This window comes from Cavia porcellus, unplaced genomic scaffold, assembly GCF_034190915.1.
Source record: "Cavia porcellus strain 051 isolate PalLab524CR breed Dunkin Hartley unplaced genomic scaffold, mCavPor4.1 scaffold_20, whole genome shotgun sequence".
Classification (NCBI taxonomy): domain Eukaryota; kingdom Metazoa; phylum Chordata; class Mammalia; order Rodentia; family Caviidae; genus Cavia; species Cavia porcellus.
In genome coordinates, this window is record NW_026947503.1 from 43,020,457 (window position 1) to 43,025,424 (window position 4,968).

The following is a 4,968-nucleotide window of genomic DNA, read 5'->3' on the forward strand; positions in this document are numbered from 1 at the left end:
CAGCAATGAACAGGCTTGTAGTCTGAGTGGAATAAATAGTCAAAGCAGAAGGAAGGATGCTTCCTGCCTTCCAGTGAAGGAGCTGTCTGTCTCTCTGCTATGTCACCCTTTTTTGGAGTCAGCAGACCATAGACCAAAATCTCTATTAACTGTGAGCTAAAATAAAGCATTTCATCTTTAACTTGAGGTTGTTGGGTTTTTTTTTTCTCACAGAAGCAACAAAATAATGAAGAAAGCAACCAAATACCCTGAACAGTAGTTATCTTTTTGGTGTCTCAGTTACTTTTTTCTTTGATGAGTCAAAATACTTAGCATCCAAAGTTCATGGTGCAAAGGGGTTTTTTTCTTGTTATTTTTGGGGTTTTTTTTTTGTTTGTTTTGTTTTGTTTTTTGTTTTTAGCACACAGTTTGTAGAGGTTTCAGTCCTAGTTGGCTGCTTCCAAGGTAGGATGGCATGGCAGAAGGTCGTGGGAAAAGGAACGGTCCATTGTTGGGCAGACTAAAAGCAGCAGCAAGCAGTGAACCAGCAGCAAAAAGTCTCCATTTTCCCTTCATCCCTTCCAAGCTATGAGCCTTTGGGGTGAGGCCACACACTCAGCATAGGCCTTCCCATTATCGGCATCCTGAACTCTGCTAAACAGATCACTGGACAAATTTAGTTGCCACATGCCTTTATCTCATATCATAGACTCTGAATTTATATTCACACATCCTAGACCCAACCACCTATGAAAAACCCCACCTATGAGCATATGAAGCTTTTGGAGGGCATCTAGATGCAATCCAGATAGATATATAATCCATCTAGATATAACCTTGATTTTATATCAGTAATTTTGGAAAGCAAGAGGCAAATCTGCATTTTGTCAACTGCCTGTGTAGTTTAAAGCTATGACATGAGTTTTATCATTAGCAAACCCTGTAATATTTGGAAGATCACTACTCTAAAAATTTTATTTCCTAGTAATGCAGGTTAAATTATAAATGTTATTTTTGAGAACAACACTGGTTGGTTAGCATGTGGTCAATAGTGCAGAAAGTAATGTATCAAAACTAGCAGAGGAATAACCATACTTATAATATTTCTGGTTTTATACAATGTGAAATCATAGCCCATGGTTGAATATGACTAGAATTGGCAGAGAAATATAAAAATTATTGGATCATCTTAAGTAAGCTTAGATACTAGTTCAGAGTAAAAAATCTATAGCTACTATTACTGATTTAAGTCAGTCCTTTTAAACTTCAGTTTGAAATCTGTAAGATGAAAACAGTACCTTATTTATATTTTTAGGAATAGGTTATTTTATGATCATAAAATTTTACCACTTGAGAAATAATTATTAATAATATTAGCATTCATCAAAGTATTTGCCTAATAATTCCCCACCTTTTTCTTATTTATTTTGAAAGTACAGGCAAACATATTTAGTTTGATCCTGTGCTATTCCACTCTGTTCTACTTTATTCTATTCTATTTTGCCTTTGTGATAGCTCTTTGATGAATTAACTAATCTCATTGGGTACACGAAGCCCATAAATTAATTCTGAGAAGCCTAGAAGCTTTTGGAAATACCTTTGAGCTCACATTTAATTACATGGAGATAGTTCTTCTCAATTTATTCTGTGAAATAACTAGACATTTAAAACTGTTCCCTATAGATCTGCATCTCAAAACATAGGCCTGCCTTGAAGGGACCCTTCCTAAGAACTTGGGGCTGGAAATGGGATCACCATTGCTTTATTGATGCTATATGCCCAAAGCAGCCTTCCAGAGAGTTTTCCTATGTTGTATTTCACTATTACAACTCCATCATGGTCAATTAGTAAGACAGACTCCCGGCTTTTAGGCTTGAAAATGAGGTTTCTTGATTATTTATGTTTCTAAGATGTTATTGAGTAATTCAGCTTCGTAAAGATCTTCGATGTGTTCCATCATGATGACTGTAAATCCAGGTGTTAATGCTCTCAGATGGCCCATCATCTCACTGGAGATACCTAATAAAACGGCCATTAACCGACAGTATATGGTGATGTAAACTATAGTGCAAGCTGAACTTCCCATTACCAAGAGTACCGCTGTGGAGGTGGAGGAGATTATCTAAGTAGGAACTAGCCATGATCATAAAGAAACCAGAGAAACAAATATGTTACCTATACTCAGTGGATATGCATATACATAGGGCATCAAGCCTGAAAAATAGATATGAAAGAAAACTTGATCCACTGTGTTGTGAAATTAGAAGGATGAATTATGTCACACTACAGGCCATAAGCAGTAATAGAACACAGCAGCTTCTACCCAGGATGCTTTTCTCCAGGGGGTGTTCAGTTATTTTCTCTTTGGCAAATCTAGTATTCTAGAGGACTAAAAATTAGACTCTGAAAGTGAAGCAAGCTTATATTTTCATTTGCAAATACACTCAGAAAACCTTTGAACTAGTTACCAGTTTTCACTTGGTTTTATGTTTTTGAGAGAGAAGACAGATAAAGAACTTTAATTCCTTAAACACAATGACAATTGCGATAATGGGAACAAAATCTAGAACATGACCTGCAGTCCCAATGCTTTGCTTCTCCCACCCATCAGTTGTTTGGGAGTACATTAGTCACTTTCTTTTGGGGTCTCCATTTCTCTCCTCCTTGAGGAAAGATATCAAACTTAGGTTGGGATTCACAAAGACAGATACCATATACATGCCTTACACTCTACCAGGGAAGATACTGTAAATTAACTTATTTATGATAAATTTGAGCTAATACATGGAACCATGTGAGAAGAATTAGCTATGGAAAGAAACTCTTTTGGCCATAATATTACAAGAATTTATGATCCGGTGCTATAGATCTTTAAGTTTGCAGTCTTTATTTATTAATAAATAAAATTTATTAGGAAAGTATTTTACCCACAGGGAAGTAAAGGACATTTGTTAACTATCAGTCTCTGTGTCCTAGCCAGCCATCTCATGTAGACAATGTCCTCTCTTCCTTTTCATGGTTTCCCAGATAAATTTCTCCTCCTTTTATTTATTTAAATTTTTTTAACTTTTTTTTTTTTAACTTTTATCGGTACCAGGGATCGAACTCACGACCGCCTGCTTGTTTATGCCACTGAGCTAAATACCCAACCCTATTAAAAAATATGGAATGCTTCACGAATTTGCGTGTCATCCTTGCACAGGGGCCATGCTAATCTTCTCTGTATTGCTCCAATTTTAATATACGTGCTGCCTAAGCCAGCGCCCCTCCTTTTAAATAATCACTCATGTCATTGGACAGAGAGATCCAAAATTTCTGACCCATGAAAAACAGCAAGAACATAACAAAAATAAAACCTGTTAATTTATCCCAGGGAAGATATTATTGATTTGTTCAAATAGCCTGAAATATTTAAATATGGCCCCATCATCTGTTATCTTTTGTACACCTATAACCATCAAGAATAACAGAGCAGCACTGGAATAAACACTGTGGGAATCTTCAAGAGTAAACTGAAAGCTTGGGCTATGCCTTATAGGACTTTATAATCTAACAGAGGAGAGAAAAATATATACAAAACACCCCCAAGGAAGCATAAAGTACTATAACAATATACAATCTTTAAAACAGCATCCATCCTGCAAACTGTTGACAGATTAATCTTCCTCAAGCACTGCTTTTATCATATCCTCTACCTCTCAACAACCTTCAGTCTTATTTCTTATCACATTAAGTTCAAACTCCTATGCTGTTTTTCAAGATTTCTTTAATAGGGCCTCACCTGATTTATCCAAATTTATGTCCTACTGTTTTCCACCACACAAGAATGTCTCTGAACTTTTCGGTTGTGATGCTTCCCCCACCTCATTTATAGGAAATATAGCCCCAACGCAAACTCACCTTTCAGTGATTTGGAATGTTATCCATAAAGCAGTGTGGAAACTTTTTAAAAAGGTCAAATCTGACTTTTTCCTGGAAGCTACTTTTTGATGGGTCAGGCTGTAATGATCTTTCATTTATCTGAATAACAGGATACTGCCTATAGTTTTAAAATATTTATTTTTAAATTCTAAGCCTTTTTCACTATATGTGTGACTATGGATTTAAAGAGTCTAGTCTCCCTAATGCTGGTTGTATGGAAATTTATATAGAGAGGGATGGTAGTAGGCTGTTAAATCTGGAGATATGAGAGTTGCATTAAGCTAATTAATATTAAATAAATAGCTTTGAACACAGAGGATAGAGTAACAATAATAGTTTCACCTCCTATTACCCAACTTTGTCATAAAAATAAGGCTGTAAATGTTTTAGATTTAAGGACTATACATATATATATATGCACACATAAATATATAATATTCATATATATATATATATATTTATATGAATATATCATGCATATATTTCATATGGTCTACCAAAAATAGTTACTAAAGATTTGGTGATGTGTCCAGTTAAAAGTTTTCAAGTTTAAATTTGAGTGGAGGCATTATGTGGTAGACAAAAGGCTCTCCTGTGGAGTAAGATTCATGAGTCCAACCCTTGGGCATTTCTTGTTACCTGCTATTGAGGCCTATGACAAATCTCTTTCTCTGTATCTCACGTCTTTCATCTACGAAAGCATAAGAACTATATCTTACAAGAATCTTTTGATGATTATATGAATCATGAATTATAGGGTTAATATTTTTGATACAATAAATGTGTGCTTAGAATTGTGATTAGAAAATTGCAAGAGCTATACTGCTGTTCATTAAATCCAATCTAAACATACACTATGTTTTTGACTGATATGCGAATGCCTATATCTCTTCAAACTCTTCCCCTCCACCCTCAAAATAGAATCATGCTTTGTTTTATTTAAATTTTTATAAACTTTCTAGTAAGTCAATACACTGCAACAATAAATTATATAGTTAAAATTGGTTTAGGAACAGGAAAAAAATATAGATTCTTTAATGGACACGTTTTTAAAACCAATATATGGCA

The 4,968-nt window shown here is 34.8% G+C and overlaps 1 non-coding gene across 1 annotated transcript; it reads right to left on the bottom strand.

The window, feature by feature from the left end:
* Nucleotides 1–3,136: 3,136 nt before the first annotated feature.
* On the bottom strand, nt 3,137–3,243 carry LOC111758075 (U6 spliceosomal RNA). Its single transcript, XR_002792310.1, has one exon. It is a non-coding gene; the product is annotated as a U6 spliceosomal RNA (small nuclear RNA).
* Between the last annotated feature and the right edge of the window lie 1,725 nt (nt 3,244–4,968).